General features: G+C 44.1%; 1 long non-coding RNA gene across 1 annotated transcript; it reads left to right on the forward strand.

Moving 5' to 3' along the window:
* The first annotated feature begins 3,988 nt into the window (after nt 1-3,988).
* LOC143822924 (uncharacterized) lies at nt 3,989-14,607 on the forward strand. The gene is made up of 3 exons (XR_013226306.1): nt 3,989-4,015; nt 11,576-11,650; nt 14,459-14,607. It is a non-coding gene; the product is annotated as an uncharacterized LOC143822924 (long non-coding RNA).
* Nucleotides 14,608-15,685: the final 1,078 nt, after the last annotated feature.

Consider the following 15,685-nt stretch of genomic DNA (forward strand, 5'->3'; position numbering starts at 1 on the left):
GTTTCTGAGGAGGAGGTAAAGAGGCAGACGACAGCATAGGTGTAACAGATATGTTGCTGAAAACACAGTGGGAGGAGAGCAATAACTGCAGACCAGTTAGAAAGTTCTTCTGCAGTGCCATTGTTCTCTCTCTCACACACACACACACACACACACATTTCTGTATTGCAGCTAGCAATTGTGGATGGTGGAAGAGTTGTTCAGGAAATATAGAAAGCAGGTACATTGGAGGACATGGAGGAAATAGGGCTTTGGATTGTGCTGTATTGTGACCACAGTGAGGCATATGTCCCTGCAGGCTTCCAAAATACATTTCTTTTTCTATCAGTCTGATTTTGTACAAAACAGTTTTAAAAAAATTGCCTGGTGATAAACAGGTGATTTCTGTATTACAGAAAGTCTCACATTCTCTCCAACTCCATCTCCAGTTAAGAGAAAAACTTGTGTGCTGGAAGATTCTAGAGCAATGGAAGATCCTGAAAAGGCTCAATATGTCATTTTAAGAAAAATACATTCAAATGTAGAAAGTACCTAGTATGATATCTAATATCATATGAGAAGCATCCAGAAATGTTGGACTCTGAAAGTCATAGAATCATAGAGTTGGAAGGGGCCATACAGGCCATCTAGTCCAACCCCCTGCTCAACGCAGGATTAGCCCTAAGCATCCTAAAGCATCCTAAAGTCCTGGAAGATTGAAAGAGAAGAGTGAAACCACCTTAACTAAATCCTATTCTTATTAGCACGAACCCTGCTGTGTATGCGGGCAATCATACAGAGGACCGAGCACATGGTCCGAGGCAGGATTGGGTATACCTGGACTCTAACCGTGGCAGCCACTGCAACAGCCAATCTGTTGGAATTAATCAAGGGCTCTATGCCAATGGCTAGCTGCTCTGGACAGCCCATTATTCTCACTATATATATATGCTGGGATCTTAGGGGGGGTTAGCAGAGTGAAGTCTTGGTGCTGTATCATGTACTTTCACGATTAAAGAGCTGCAATGATGTCATGTGGTTCTTGGACCTACATATTCTACAAATCCATTCCTAAAACTATTTACCATTTGCTAGATTTATGCCCTTGCTTGGGGTCCATTGTATAGAATCTGGAAATCACTGATTAGTATGCACTCACTAAGTCGCATCCAAGACTGGTGTCATTTCAAATTAAGAGGCATCTGTTTTGTTGGTTAAAAAAGTAAACAGGATGTTCTGGGGACATGAATAAAGTTATGTGCATGCCCCATCATGAAAAATTCTTTTAAAAATATCAGACTTCTGGACTCCAGGTTCCATCCTGACGCACGAACACATGTCTAGAGCTCATATACAGTAACATGTCCAACAAAGAGAAAACCTTCAGCCGTCCAATCTGAACACTTCCCCAGCAAATCAAAACATGTTCAGTTTTGAATTTGTTTGATCTTTAAAGGGTGAGAGCATATTCCATTAAATCTAGAATTAAGTGAAGAATAAGAGTAAGAAAAATCACTAATATTACAAACAGTGAAGAAGAGAGATTGTATCCTCTGTGTATGCTCTGCTCATTCTGCTTTGATGACTGCCAGGTTTTCCAGGAACTATAATAAGTGAAAGATAAATAAAGAGGGCTGTGTGTTGTTACTGCCAGCATTCTAATAAAACATTGGAATAATGAATTTCGTCATAGGGCTGATTCTTCTCTTGGGCTCCATCTTTCACTCCATGCCAAGACTCCATTGGGATGGGAGGATTTGTTAATCTAGACTGGTTCTTAAAGGATTTTAACACTCCAACGTTGCTTTCTTTAAATATGAAAGAGAAAGAGTTTTGTCTTTTCCTTCTTTAGGGCTAGTAACAGCTGAGGCAGGTCAACCATTTCTATTGAAGAAAAAGTTTTTTTTAAGGACTCTTACTTGAAATTATTGCTGGAGAAGACTCTTGTGAGTCCCTTGGACTGCAAGGTGAACAAACCGGTCAGTCCTAGAGGAGATCAGCCTTGACTGCTCCTTAGAAGGCCAGATCCTGAAGATGAAACTCAAATACTTTGGCCACCTCATGAGAAGGAAGGACTCCCTGGAGAAGAGCCTAATGCTGGGAGCGATTGAGGGCAAAAGAAGAAGGGGACGACAGAGAATGAGGTGGCTGGATGGAGTCACTGAAGCAGTTGGTGCAAATTTAAATGGACTCTGGGAAATGGTAGAGGGCAGGAAGGCCTGGAGGATCATTGTCCATGGGGTCGCGATGGGTCGGACACGACTTCACACCTAACAACAACACTTGAAATTATAAACATCAGGAGACCCAGAATCAGCACCCATACATATAGAAATGATTTGATCCTTCTTTGGCAGTGATCTCTTGTATCTTTTCTAGCATGGTTTGTGTTTATTACTGTTATTGTTGTTGCTATTTAGATTTTTAGCCCACCACTCTCTAGAGACTCATGATGGGTTACGATATAAAATTTAAAAAAAACATATAAAACCCGATCTAGTCCCATAACAATGCTGACAGGACATTAAAAAAGCAACTTGAACCAAGATTGGCAGTGTAACCCCCCATCACCATCACCATTTCCTGCAGCCAGCCCCCCTCCGGGTGGGGTGCAGTAGAAGTCACCACATAACCCGAGGAGGGACCTTGCTGTTCCTCACCCTAGCCTCAGCCACTCAGCCTGGTGGAAGAGCTCCGTCCTACAGGCCCTGCAGAACTGACATCCATAAAGGCCCTCAAATTCCCCTGGGAGCTCATTCTACCAGGTTGGGGCCAGGACCAAAAAGGCCTGGCTTGCTTCCTTGGGGTCAGAGTTTATTCCCTAATTATAGGAAGAGTTAGCCTTTCTCTCCAACCAAGTCTTTCTTTAGGGTAGATGTCACAAATTTCTCTCTGTACCTGCATATTTTATGTATATATCTGTATTTTAGCATTGTTTGTTCACTGTCCGGGAGACTCTGTTAGGTAGAGAGGCAACATACAGATGCATTAAATATATAGATATTAAAGCATGTCCAACACACACACAACTTTGTTCTCTACACCAGGGCTGTTGGTGTACCAGTCCAATGTGATTTTAGGCTGATGTGTTCATTGTGTTAAGCTATAACAGGTCAATGCCATTTATATCAATATTTAAGGGGTGTAACTGCTTAGAACTGCCCTGTTCGTCACTGTTCTATAGTGTTTCAGCTAGCATAAAAAGACCACAGGATTGTTTAGGAAAGAGGGAACACTAAATTTAGATATGCTGTACGTGGAGGTCAGAGGAATCCGGCTGTGCAATCAAGACTGTACTGTAATCAGAGAAATGTCTAAATCATAATTTGAATTTGAATCTAGTGTTTGGGTGAGTGGTCAGATTCCTAGATTTGGAAGAAGTCTTCTTGAACATCTAGATCAAATATAGGTTCACCTCAACTATGCTTGCCAGATTTCTTAGTGAAACCTATATGTTTTGCCACCCCGCACAAGTTGGATAATGTACTTCCAGTGCACTTTAGAAGCAGATTTTCCTGTTTTGCACAGGAAAATCCAGCTGCATTGAAAGTGCATTTATCCAATGTGTAGGGAATGGGCAGTAGTGTGTGTATGTGTGCAGGAATAGCATTGCCTTGGTCTATGAGTGCATTGCCCTGTCCAGATGGTCGGTTTCTGGTTCACTGAATTTTCTTTTCATGAATTTTCTTTTTCTAGATAGAACTGGAATGCTCTTGGTATACTGTTCCCTAACTTTGTCCTTATCTGAGGTGTTAAGCTGGTCTTTACATTGTTGGGGAAAATCCCAAGGCTGTTAATTTGGAAGGACTTTCAGCATCCATGCCAAGTCAGTGCTGTCTGAAATTGTTCAGGACTTCATGGCTGCCATGGCAACCAAGGGTCTGTCATAATTAATACAGAGTTACAGAAAGGTAGCAGGATATATTCTGGACTTTGTGTCTTGAGCAGGTCAGGAGAATAGTGGTCTGCAGGCGGAAGAGTTCTATGTAACCTGTTGTCCCAGACAAATTATTGTCTGTTATGGTTTAAGCTAAAGGTAGTAGAGAATCTACTTTATTTTCTTTTACGTACCAGGCTAAAACATATCTTTTTCCTCAGGCTCTTAATTAGGGAGGTTATCTCAAGGTTTTTAATGGCCTGTTTCTATTTTATGGACATTTTTTAATGCTGCGGATGTCTAATGGTGTGTGCTTTAATGGCTTAATGAAATGAGCAGGACTCTGAAAAGATGGCAGAGAAATACTCTAAACCTCCATAGGCTATGGAATCTGCCAGAATGATCCAAAAGATTTCCTGATACTTCTGGAAGTCTTTCCTCTTGGACGAGTGGCAGTTGCACCACAGACCTAGCTGGTCTATGGAGCTAGTATATAAATTGGTCCTAAGGGTTGTCTCTTGGATGCTCAGAGACATCAAGGTCATTCTCTGAAGATTAGGAGATATGAAGTAGCTGCCATAATAGCAGAATGTGTCTCAGAATCATAGACTCACATAGAGTTGGAAGGGGGGCATCTAGCTTCAGGCCATCTAGCTCAACCCCTGCTCAATGTCAGATCAGCCTAAAGCATCCAGGATGTTGTCCAGCTGCTGCTTGAAGACTGTCAGTAAGGGGGAACTCACCACTTCTTTAAGCAGCCAATTCTACTGCTGAACTACTCTGATTTTTTTTTCTGATATCTAGCTGATATTGTTCTCCATGTTGTTTAAACCCATTCCTATGGGTCCTGTTCTCTGCTGCCAACAGGAACCATTCCCTGCCCTCCTCTAAGTGATAATCTTTCAAATACAGCAATCATGTTTCCTCTCAACCTCCTCTTCTCCAGGTTGAACATTCCCTCAGCCTTTCCTCGTAGTGTTTGTCCGCATTCTTGCCATTATCCTCTGAACCCTCTCAATTTTGTCTACGTCCTTGTTGAAGTGAAGTCTCCAGAACTGCACACAGTATTCCAGGTGGGGTCTGACCAATGCAGTATACAGTGGGGAGGGGCCTCAGTGGAGTATAATGCTATGGAGTCCACCCTCCAAACAGCCATTTTCTCCAGGGGAACTGATCTCTGTCTCCTTGAGATGAACTATAAAACCAGGGATCCCCAGGGCCCACCTGGGGACCGGCATCCCTACCATTTAGTGTGTGGCTGTGCCTGGTGCTGCTCTCTACTGTCTGGTCCTTTTCATTTCCAGGCTGAGCCTTTTCCTTCTTTGCTCCTTGCTCAAGTGAGCCACCTGCATGTCAGTCTTCCCTTGGCCTGCTGCTTTGAGCAACTGCCTTTCCTTGCAGTTCTTTTCCTCTCTCCCTGCCTTTTTATCAGGTGCCAGCCTGGGGAGGGAGAAGCTGCCCAACCCACTGCAGTCCCACCATGCCCCAAATCCTGCTGTTTGTAAACTCAGCTGGGCTGGTGGCAGTTCAGGGCTCATGAACAAATTTTGTGGACCTCCTCCCTCGCACTTCTATTGGGATGGGGGTGAGAAGTGCTGTCAAGACGCAGTTGATTTATGGCAACCGCATGTGGTCCTCAAGGCAAGAGATGTTTGCAGGTGGTTTGCTATTGCCTCTGTTTAGTGACCCTGGACATTCTTGGTGGTCTCCCCATCTAAATACAAACCAGGACTGATACTGATTAGCTTCTGAGATCTGATTAAATCGGACTAGCCTTGGACAGGGCCACACTTATGGTTAAGAACATTCAATGCATTAACTTTTAAAATAGGAAGATTAATAACAATGTAAAATAAAACAAAGGCACTAATGACATTCACTTCAATGTGAGCCTTCGTAAGTCAGACATCACATCTTTAGATATGAGGCAGGGGATTTGGGGAATGCTTACAGGGAAATACAGACATGCACCCTCCCCCTTCTGTAATTTTTCCTGTAAGTATTCCTCAAATGATTTCTTTTCTCCATGTCTGAAGAAGTAAACTTTTGGCCCCTCTGCAGAACACTCCAGAACATCAAGGGCCTGATGTGTGAGCCCTTCTTGAAACTTGTGTATGGGGGGAGTTATTCTGGAGGGGTTAAGCTGGGAGGGTTTTGGTGCCAAAGCTAGAGTTTTTGGTGTTCTGTTGTTTTATCTACTGTTCTGTTGGGGGCTTTTATTGTAAACTGCCACAAGCTGGCCTGGTCCAGGGGTGGTGGTCAACAAATTAATACAAAAACAAAATGGACTATGGCTCATGAAAGCTCATATTGAAGTAAATGCCTGTAAGTTACCACTGGACTCCTGTTTTATTTTCAGCTCCAGAATAGTGTAGCCAGCACTGATTTGGAATTATCAGGAGAACAGAAGGCAAAGAATTTGGTTGCGAGCAGAGGGAAATTAAAAAACGATGCTTCATTTGGAAGGGCTAAAATAAAGAGGTTAGGTGAGACAAGGGCAAGAGGCCGGGGCCCTTGCCTCAAGCCTGCCTTCCCCCTTCCATGGCAGATTATGGTCCTTCACTAGTTATTAATAACTTCCAAGTGATAGGACATGTCCCTCCAGGGTTAGAGACTGGAGACTCTCCATTTAATTGCTTCCTCTAAGGGTAGTGGCTACACAATCATTTGGGCAAATGACTGCTAGGTTGGAGGGTCCTCACCTCCTCCCTGATGACGGACAGTGGTGGATCTATTCTTTAGGGGAAGAGGGTAAGCAACAGAATCTACAGAAGCAAGCAGTACTGCTGAATGACAGCCATGGAAAGTGTAGTTAATGGGTGTGCAAGTAAGAGGGCTGACGGTTTCTGAGCAGAGGAGATTGAAAGAGTCACCTGTCAGGATTGGTTTTCCTTGAGCTCTGCGGCAGCCCTCTCAGATGAGCATTTCCCTGCTGTTCACTCTCGCTCACATGCCTGAGCACGAGGAGGAGGAGGTTGGGGAGGAGGCAGCACCGCTAATACTCCAGGGCTTGCAGGAATAAGATGGCAATTTAGCAAAATGATTAAATGACTGCAAACATTTATTAATAGCACTCTTGCAGCTACAGTTTCTCTAGGCTGTTCTTCTGCCGGGGGGTGGGTGCTTATGCTGCTTTCCCACTCCAGGTACTAAGGAAGCAATTGGAAATTTTGTAAGGTTTCCACACAGAGCAAGAAGACTGTGAAGAAGTGCATTTTACTTGGAGATTTAGGTTCAAGAAAACCTCCACATTGAGTTTTAAAAGTTTTTCTCTTAGCTGGAGACAGGCAGGGAGAGGTAATAGCTCCCAAGCCTCTGTGAGGAGTAGCCATGAAAGCTTTGGATGTGCTGGTGGCCCTTCTGGCCAGAAACACTGAAATGGCCAGCAGACGCCTTAACTGGGAAACTGACACTTGCAAGGGATATTATAGAGATTTGGGGTGTGATGAGCTAGACTATCTTCCTGGAGGTTTCAGGAAAGGATTCTTTGACCCACATGGAAGGAGAGTGGTCCATTTTGGTGGTCCTTTTTGTACAGTCAATTCTGGAGGAAGCAGCTTTTCCATCCAAGCTCCCACTTGAGGGTTGCCATTGGCATTTGCATACCGTAGAGTTTTCATGGCAAGAGATGCTCAGAGGTGGTTTCCTATTCCCTGCCTCTGGGTAATAACCATGGATTTTCTTCATGCTCTCCCTTCCAAGTACTAACCAGTTTCCAGGATCTGATGTGACTGGGCTATCCAACTCATGGTTTAGAACTCTAGCCAAGGCAGAGAGAGCTTGCCTCCCAAAACATGAGGAAGCTGCAGCCTTCTGCATGTCTTTGTAAGAGAAGAAGAGCTGGGGTTTTTTTGTACCGCACTTTTTACTACCTATATGAGTCTCAAAGCAGCTTACAATTGCCTATGCTTCCTTTCTCCACAATAGACATGGTGTGAGGTGGGTGAGGCTGGAAGAGCTCTGACAGAACTGAGACTAGCCCAAGGTAACCCTCTGGGCTGCATGTGGAAGAGTGGGGAATCAAACCCAGTTCTTCACTGCACCAAGAGAAATTGTGTCTCCATCCCATGTGTATAGTATTAATGAAAAGGTTTGATTATTTTACATTGTTTTATGGTCTACTCTATCATAAGTGGTGTCTTCTATGTTTTATACCTTTTTAATGCTCTGGCTTGTTTTCAGTTCTTCTTGTTGTTGTTGTTGGTTGCAAAGTCGTGTCCAACCCATCTCGACCCCATGGACAATGATCTTCCAGGCCTTCCTGTCCTTTACCATTCCCTGGAGTCCATTTAAGCTCACACCGACTGCTTCAGTGTCTCCATCCAGCTACCTCATTCTCTGTCGTCCCCTTCTTTTGCCCTCAATCGCTCCCAGCATTAGGCTCTTCTCCAGGGAGTCCTTCCTTCTCATGAGGTGGCCAAAGTATTTGAGTTTCATCTTCAGGATCTGGCCTTCTAAGGAGCAGTCAGGGCTGATCTCCTCTAGAACTGACCAGTTTGTTCACCTTGCAGTCCAAGGGACTCGCAAGAGTCTTCTCCAGCACCAAAGATCAAAAGCCTCAATTCTTTGACGCTCGGCCTACTGTTTTCAGTAGCTTGCTTTTAATAGCTATGCGGTTTTATGGTGTTATTTTGGTTGTTAACTGCTTCAAGTTTGATCTCTGGAGAGGCAGCAAAAACGTGTTCTGAATATACAGATATAGTTCTCTGGATTCTCTCTTATCTCTGATGAAGCATCAGCAACTGCTGCTGATAAAGTATCATCAACCTGCCACTAGCCGTCCTAGGAGTGAAGGGCTATTAATCGAATCAATCAATTAATCAAATCAATCAGAGCAGGAAAAACAGTGATGAGAAATCAGTGCTTAAAGGACCAAAAGCTGCCTGCTAGTATTATAGCTGAATGGAAAGCAATGGAGCAGGATAAAGGAAAGGAGAAGGAGTAATATCTTTTTCTTAAACAGCATTCTACCTCCAGTTTATCAGTGGATCAACAAACCAGGAAATTAATGTATTCAAATCCTCTGTCCCGACTAGTTTGGACCACAGAGGTATCTGTTTAAAAAGATGTCCTCCAGAACAGCTAGACAAGAGCATTCAGAAGACAGACTGATTGATCAGTTATTCTCCTTCAGCTGGCCCAGATCAGTAGAGTTTCTATCATTTGGCAGCCCTCGCTTGCTCCTGAATGGGAAGATACTCAAGGGGCTGCCTTTAAAGGCATTTTTAATGCATTTACTGCTGGTGTGTATTTTTTAAAGAGTTCATTATTTATAAAAGTACATAATTATATGCCACTTATAAGGAGGGGCAGTGACCAACAGTGCTAGCAATTATCATGCTCTTAACCTACCCACTTTAGGCCTTGCTTCTTGCTATCCAACCACAAAACAAACATGATTCCTTTTTCACTGGCTATACTCTAAGTTCTGTTTCCTCTTGCCAATAGCTAAATGTAGCTTTAGCATCTTTTACACAGGTAGGTGCAACTTGCATTCCTAGCTATGGGATCATCATGGTACAGAACTTCAACTATTGGGATCTGCCTTGGTGGAAGGTCAAGACACAAAGATGCCTGAACAGAATGGCGTAATATAATCTCAGGATGGATACAAACCATGTTTTGTGTTGCTTTTGAGAGCTAAAGTCAATTTTCTCATGGTGCGTATCTGCATTCTGTTGCTGCGATAGGGTTTTGCCAATTTTTTTATTGCATCAAAAAACTTTTAAAACCCATTTAACCAGTGAGATGAGAAAATCTGTATGCCCCATGGGGAGTGATGCTTCTCTGGAGCCACTTTTAGCTCTTTTCAAAATGGCTCATCTCCAACATTATGTTCCAAATCATATAAAACCAACATAGCAAAAATCTCTCACACAGGAGGAGGGCTGGTAGCACGGCTCTGTATGTTGGGGCCCTATTCACAAAGTATCCTCTGGCCTCACTGGACCACTACTTTTGGGAAGAGAACAGTGTTTGCTTCTGGCAGCCACACTTTCAGACCGATAGTTTTGGGAGCTCCACAGAGCCGGCAAAACTGACTCATTCCACCTCAACGGCTCATTTGGGAGCTGCAGGGAGAAGCTATTTATAATGGGCTTTTCAGGTTCAGTGCAGCTGCAGAGGTAGCATCTTGAACACCAGGAGAGAGATTTGATTTGCAGAAGGAAAACAAGGGAGGAAAGAAACACGATGGCCTCCTGCAAAGAGCAGAATGTGCTGCCAAGACAGCCATCAAGCGGTGGCTGTTGTCCCCTTTCTGTTGCCCTCTGTTAAGGCATTGCGCCTTGCGACTCTCTTAAGAGCTCCCTCACTTCCCCAACAATTAAGGATTTCAGAGATTTCAAATGCCTTTTTTGTAATCTTCACTTTATTTACATGTACACAATCAGGGCAGTGCGTAAGCAGACAGCATAGCTGATTCCCAGAGAGAGATCTTGCATTCAGCTAGAAACTCTCAGGTTTCTTAGTACCAAGATCCCAATATACTTGTTTCTCTTTCACCCTTCCTCCATCATCATCATCATAATGAGTTGGTTCTTATATGCCACTTTTCTCGACCCGAAGGATTTTCAAAGTGGCTTATAATCGCCTTCCCTTTCCTCTCCCCCCAACAGACACCCTGTGAGGGAGGTGAGGCTGAGAGAGCCCTGATATTACTGCTCATTCAGAACAACTTTATCAGTGCTGTGGCGAGCCCAAGGTCATCCAGCTGGCTGCATGTGGGGGAGGAGCGGGGAATCAAACCCGGCTCACCAGATTAGAAGTCTGCGCTCCTAACCCATAAACCAAGCTGGAGTCCCAGATTCTATCCCTTACTACCAGAACAAGGCTGGTTTATCCATGTGGCACAAGTAGCATGTGCCCTGCACTTCCAGGAGCCCTGCATGGTACCTTTTCCCCATGGATCAAGGCGGTAATCTCTTTCCTCCTGCTTTTCCCTCTTTAAGTACACTCGGAGGGACACCCCTTTCCACTGTGGGGGGCCCCTTTGCCCACAGTTTGGCTGCTTCTGCCACAATTGGTAGGGCCCTGCAAATCCTGAAATTGGTTCTGGTGCTACGGGCCCCGCAAATCCTTGAAACACTCCTGACCTAGAGGTGTCATCCTGAACAGTGGATCCTTAGTCAACAGTAGAACATCTCTACCCACTTAAGAAACATTTTTTTTTGGGGGGGGGGGAAGAGTCGTTTGTCAAAACTCATCCGCCATCCACTCACAGCATCTGCTAATAGGGTAGAACCAGGATATTTTGTGTCTGGTGTCTGGGATGGAAAATCCAAATGGCATCTGTTCCCTCCCTCTAATCAACTAGGGAAGACGATTAGCCTTAGGATAGAGGACTGGGGGTGGAGGGGTCCAGGAGAGGCCCTGTGTAGCAGGGCCCTTGAGGATTTTTTAGTCAGCTGTTTAGGTCTAGGTTAGGAAAGGGGATAAGGAGGGAGGGTTTGGGATTGGGTGGGTTATTAGTGCAACTGGCATGTAATTAGCTAGTTGTCTAAGCTAAGGTTAGGAGGGGGATTGGGGCAATCAAATAGAACAGCTTCTACAACGTAGATAATCCTACAGACCTCATCATTAAAGAACCCTAGAGGCAAGCAAAGTTTTCCAGAACTGCGTACATACAGAGCAAGTTGATGGAAGATTTTAACCATCCTATTCCCCTCTCACTGCAACACTTCCTTCATATGGTGTTCACACCACTCCTTATTTCTACAGTGTTTTCTGGGCTCCTGCAGTGCAGTACTGCATCTAGCAAGACATTCCTTCCTCGGCGTCCACCTGCTCCCTAGGGTAAGTGTGACAGACTCTTTTGAGGCTCCCCTGTGATTTTTAGGGAGTCCTTTTTATTGATGTTAAATGGGAGGGGTGAGGGGGGGAAGCCAGCGACATTTTTCTGTAGCAAAGTTCCAGGTTCATTTGTAGACTCCTCCACAAGCAGAGCAGCAACAGGGCGTTTACTCTTCCTTCCAGTGGGCCTTGCTCAGAAGAACTCCTCTGGGGGCTCTACCCTTTCTTCTGTCTTTCAGTGCTTCTCCATCTCATGTTAGGCCATCTCTCACACATGCAGCTGTACCCTGTTTCCACTTGTATAACTCAACTTGTCAGATTTACAGAGCAATTTACAGTCCAGTAAGAGTTAGATCCTGAGTCCATTGAAGTCAGTGTACTTAAAAGGGTAAACTTTCCTTGGAATTGCAACCTCTTGTGCCACTGGCCAAAGTAGGTATCTTGCTCATTGACTGCTTCTGAAAGTGATGGATGAGGTACTTCTGTAAAAGTCACTAGTAAGAGGAGTTGGTTGGTTTCCGTATTCTACCTGAAGGAGTCTCAACGTGGCCTACAATCACCATAACCATCTGATAAACATCTTCAAGTATTTAAAAGGCTGCCATGTAGAGCAGTGTTCCCCAACCCCCGGTCCGGGGACCGGTAATAGTCCGTCGATCAGTCAGTACCGGGCCGCAGCTCCTCCTCCCCGGCTACTGTCTCGGGGGCTGCCCTGCCACTGTGCGGCCGGCTCACCTTTAGTGCAGCGGCTGCTGTGTCTGGGGCTCCCCCTCGGCGTGGCACTGTGCAGCTGCTGCTGGCAGTGCCCCCCCAGTGGGTGGCAGGAAGTCAGGGGCGCTAGCGGGAAAGTAAGTGGAGCAGGGGCTCAGGCAGTAGCGATATACCTCAACAAAACACTAACCCCCCCCCCCCCCCCGCCTCAGTAAAATTGTCAAGTGTTGACCGGTCCTCCATGATAAAAAGTTTGGGGACCACTGATATAGAGGATGGAGCAGAGTTGTTCTCTCTTGCCCCAGGGGGATGGACCAGAACCAATGGGATGAAATTAATTCAAAAGAAATTTCATCTAAACATCCAGAAGTTCCTGACGGTTAGAGCGGTTTCTCTGTAGCACAGGTTTCCTCGGGAGGTGGTGGGTTCTCCATCTTTGGAAATTTTTAAACAGAGGCTGGATACCCATCTGACAAAGAGGCTGATTCTGTGAAGGCTCAAGGGGGTGGCAGGTTAACGATGGATGAGCGATAGGGTTTTGAGTGTCCTGCATAGTGCAGGGGCTTGGACCAGATGACCCAGGAGGTCCCTTCCAACTCTATGATTCTACGAAAGAATTTGATTTCTCCTTTCAGGAAAGCCCTGAGATTTGCAGCTGCAGCTGCATTGCAGCCACCACACACTGCATTTGACAGGCTACCCCCTGCAAAACCTGTGTGATTTGGCCACTTTGGTCTGTTCCAAACCATATGAGAAAGCATAGGGAGTTTCCCATCCCTCCAGACCATAGGAGAAAGCATAGGGAAGCGACATGAAATTCAAAGAAGCTCAGGAGGGATTTACTTCATGCAGTTCCAGTTCCACTTATTTTCTATCTGTGGAAAATCCCTTTTGACGGTCCAGGCAGAGAGCATCTAATTCTAAGGCTCATTTTCCACATCACTCACTAAGCAAAAGGATTTTAATACTTGATGGATTCAAACGACATTATTTCCATTCATTTGGCTCTGCAAAGTCTTTGTAGGAGGAGCATGCATGTGTTTGGGGAAGGCTTGTTTGTATTGCATTTGGTAATAATTCACCCTCTCCATGGAACTGAGCAACACTAATTCATTTAGAACATTTTTATACTGCTTCTCCAGGAACCTGCCCAAGGCAGCTTAGTACGGTGGTCAGAGCATTGGAAAAGGACTTGGGTGAAGTCTGCATGGGGCTTTTTAGCCAGTCCCAGTTTGAATGAATCCCTCCCATCTACACTGAATTTGATTAACATTTTTATTTGGGGTGCTTTAAATTTTCCCTCTGCAACATGCATGATTGATCCAGAGTAACCCTACCTTTCCCCCACAATATCCCCACAATATCTTTCTAATCACCATTAGGAAGTGTGCAGATTTCTGCTTTTTGCGAGGCAGAACTTGCTTCATCAGATGCATCACTGAAAATGAAAGCTCTGGCTCATAAAACTGTATGCTGAAATAAATGCTATTGATCTTTAATGCTCCACTGGGCTGCTGTTTGATTTTCCTGCAACAGTCTAACCCAGCCTTTCTCATCTTTTTTACCATTGAGAAAACCCCTAAAACATTCTTCAGGCTTTGAGAAACCCCAGAGGTGACATGATCATGCAGAACATGGTTGGGAAGCATAGCTGTGTATTTTTGGAGGTGCCATATCACCCGATAAATATTTAACACATTTTTAAAACATATAAATATTAATTCCCATCCATTTGGGAAACTCTTCCAGGGCTGTCAAGAAACCCCAGGTTTCATAAATGCCTTTCTGAGAAAGCTTGGTCTAACACAACTACCCCTCTGGAATTATCCAGAGACCATATCTCTGAATGCCAAATTCTGCAATGTTATAAGAAAGGAAGACCACCCCTTTTAAGATTTTTGGGTTTACTGTTTTCCCTTTTATGCCCATTTGATTCCTCAGACCAGCTATGAAGTTGCACCGCTCAGAAATATTAAAATAATTCTGATACTCATTCCTCTGCACCAATGCCAAAAAATAGTTTAATCCCTTTAATAGCTGGAGCCCTGTCATGTTTAAAGACATGTATTAATATTCTGTCTGAATTATAATGTATTTCAGTGATATCTAAAAGTGAAAGGGCTTATATAACCCCCTGATCTGCTCTTGGCTCTGTCAGAGCTAAAGTATCTGGGAAGAGCTCACGCTCTGTGTCTGCGTATCCTATCCTGTGATTAGTCCCTTACATAGGGAGCCACCAAATGCATGCAAAGCACTTCAAGTGTTTAAGCTCATTAAAATATATATTTAAAAGCAAATCCCTTCATCTTTTGCAGAGTATGCTGGAGGCTGTTATGAATGCAACCGTGGCTGGATGAGGAGTAGGAATTGCTTCTCACCTCTAGTATATTTATTTATTTACACCCTCACCTTTCTAACCAATGGGGGCCCAAAGCATCTTACATCATTCTCCATTTTGTGACTTGGAGGAACTAAGGTCCTGCCCCTGGTCAAGACTAGACTCACCTCTTTGAAGCTAAGGTCCGCCAACTGTATTGTTCTTTGGTGGACATAATGGGAAAGGCAGTCCCACAGATATGCTCATCCCAGACCGTTTAGGGCTTTAAAGGTCAGTAACAAAACCTTGAACCTAATCCAGGTTCCAATCTGGAGGCAGACTATAATATAAAACAAGTTCATTAAAAAAAGCACATATGTTATGATAGAGGACAAAATACACCAATTAATTTCCTCATCACCAACATCTTATTCCATATAAGATAAAACCTCTAATCTTCCAGTCTCTTCAGGTTTCTCTTAGTTCTGGTACAAAACAAAAGGTCTCCATCTCTAATCAAACACCTTGAGTAATTTTTCTCTGTTGACTTGAGGGCCGTTCCACGTATGTTGGATAATACAGTTTCAATGTACTTTAGAAGTCGATTTTCCCATTTCACACATGCAAATCCAGCTGCAAAAGGACATTGAAAGTGCATTGTCCAATGTGTGTGGAATGGACTTTATAGATACATCAAGTGATTTGATTAGTATAGCACCTTCAATAGTTTCTTCAATAGTTCAGTACCTAGGGAATCAGAAGGTAAAGAGGCCCACAAAAAAGAACATGGAAAGTGAAGAGATTCAGGTAGATTCTGCCATTGCAGATCAAGAGATTTGTTCATCCATTTTCCCACCAGTATTTTTCTTGTTTCTGGGAAAACTGGAGAACAGTCTTTGGACTAAAACTTCCCCATACCTGTGAGCCAAAGGCCAATATATATATTGTTTAAATTCTGTGAAGAAAAATAGATCCTAGTGAAGGACTTCACCAGCAAACACTAAGTTGGA

This window comes from Paroedura picta, chromosome 13, assembly GCF_049243985.1.
Source record: "Paroedura picta isolate Pp20150507F chromosome 13, Ppicta_v3.0, whole genome shotgun sequence".
In the NCBI taxonomy this organism is placed as follows: Eukaryota; Metazoa; Chordata; class Lepidosauria; order Squamata; family Gekkonidae; genus Paroedura; species Paroedura picta.